We start from the raw sequence: 2,500 nt of genomic DNA, 5'->3' as shown, positions 1-2,500 counted from the left end.
TTCTTTCTTCTTCTTCTTCTTCTTCTTCTTCTTCTTCTTCTTCTTCTTCTTCTTCTTCTTCTTCTTCTTCTTCTTCTTCTTCTTCTTCTTCTTCTTCTTCGTCCCTACGCGGTATTGACTTGGCGTGAATCTGGTACTTAGAATTCAACTTTAATCCATCGTTGTATGGCTATGTGGTCTTGTGGTATGACACTCGCTTTCTGATAGGAAAGTCTTGGGTTCGACCCTTGCTCGACGCATAGTTGAGCCCTTGGAAAAAGGCTCTTTACTCACATTCTCTCGGCGTACTCATGTGTAAAATGAGTACTTGGATGTTAACAGCTATCCGAAGGCGAGTGTCATATCACAAGACCACATAGCCGGGACATTCACATATACCAGGAAATGACAATGCAGACAGACTAGCCAAACTCGGATCAACACTTTACAACCATCAATTCCAGTATTCTTAGACACAGTGAAACAAATAATCAAAACAAATAAGAGAGAAGAATTGATGAACAGTTGGGCAATGAGCACCACGGGTAGATGTATGTTTTCCCATATGACCACTCCTGTAAAGACGGATTGCCTAAATAAGCTCAGAAGACACCAGCAAAGCATCATCTTTCAACTAAGAACACAACACATACCGTCCTAGCAAAAGACACATCCCCTTCCTGCCCCTTATGTCAACACCCCAATGAAACAGTAACACACCAACCACTTGCTTGAATGTCAACCTCTTGAAGACCTTGAAGATACACATTCCTCCCACCAAATCCAAGCATCAGTAACACACTGTATAGTCACCTGGAAAAACTACAACAAAAAAAAAACGTCTAATTTCTACGTCATGGCACAAGACCGAAAGGCGAGAGTGGTCGCTGGTTCGGATACGTAAGTAAGACCGACCGCCAGTTGTGTTACTTATTTTCACTGGATTCTCCCAATCACACTATAGATAGTATGCGCTTGTCTAAGATGCTCACAACATTCCCATCCGGAAGTATAACGGACCAACACACAAAACTGTGTGTATCCATGAACGTTTATAGTCGGGTTAATACAGTTCAGTGAGCATTACTCATAAACGCGGATGGCAAAAAACAATAACAAAGACATGAGTGACGTCATCTGCATACTATCTATAGATAGTTCGAAGATGACGTCACTCAGGTCTTTGTTATTGTTTTTTTGCCATCCGCGTTTATGAGTAATGCTCACTGAACTGTATTAACCCGACTATAAAAGTTCATGGATACACACAGTTTTGTGTGTTGGTTCGTTATACTTCCTGATGGCAATATTATAAGCTTCTTAGCTTAGATTAAGCGTATAGATAGAATGCGCTTGGCCAAGGAGTTCACAACATTGCCATCCGGAAGTATAACGGACCAACACACAAACTCTGTGTAACCATGAACTTTTATAGTCTGGTTAATACAGTTTAGTGAGAACAACTAACAAACGCGGATGGCAAAAACAATAACAAAGGCCTGAGTGACGTCATCTGCATACTATCTATAGGCTCCACACAGTTGTGTGTGAGTGTTGGTGCGATTTAGGTGGCGTGTAGAGATAGTGAGTGTTTTACTTATAAAAAACGAGCTCAAAGCGCTTTACAAAGGGTCCCTGGTCAACAGCAACATGTAACAATGTAGAACGAGTCATGACGTTTATTAGGCAATATCGCAATTTTTTTCCGACAGATACAACGCTGTTAACGGCCAGGTCCTCATTTTACACCTGAGTACAGTGAGAGAATGTGAGTATGAAGTCTTTTCCAATTCCAAGGATTCGACTATGCTTCGAGCGAAGCTCGAATCCAGGACCTTCCGATCTAGTGGATCCGACAGCGAGTGTCATACCAAAATGACACAGAGCCGCACACATGCCTATAGTATGGGAGCGTTCACATATTACGTCATCAAAAATTTGCCCTTTTTAGACCCCCCCCCCCTCCCCCAAGTCATCACTTGTCATCATTGACCTGACCCCCCTTCCCCAACAGATGATGACGTCATCTAATTTAATAAAAACTAAAAGATAACTTTAATTTCACAATATTTATTATTCATTTTTCAAACCATAAACATTGATTATCAACGTTTGATAAAACACATTCAGACATTTTATTAATTTCAGAAACTGTTGATAATTTATGTTTTACGATACAATGGGGACATAAAATTTAAATTTGCAAAGATAAAATCTAACAAACATTATTTAAATTTGGCTACTTGGTGCAGGTGCTATTAAAAAAATTTCAGAAAATGTAATTTAGAATAGTATAGGAGGCAAATTATTTTATAGCATATTAGTCTTTTAGTGGAATGAATTTCTGTTTCAATTTCCAAACATAAAATTAATTGATTCAAAAATGTTTCTGCCTTGGACATCTGGCAATGTACTATAAATAGTATCATCAATTTCATCTTCATCGTCATCACTTTCTCCCATTTGCTGTTCTTCTTGTATGCCGCATTTTCGTGAATGGTCTTTCATTGCTGTGATCGAG

The sequence above is a fragment of the Berghia stephanieae genome, chromosome 2 (genome assembly GCF_034508935.2).
Source record: "Berghia stephanieae isolate SIO BIC M18660-M18661 chromosome 2, UCSD_Bste_1.3, whole genome shotgun sequence".
In the NCBI taxonomy this organism is placed as follows: domain Eukaryota; kingdom Metazoa; phylum Mollusca; class Gastropoda; order Nudibranchia; family Aeolidiidae; genus Berghia; species Berghia stephanieae.
The sequence above is the reverse complement of the archived record's forward strand: the minus strand, read 5'-3'. Positions refer to the sequence as shown.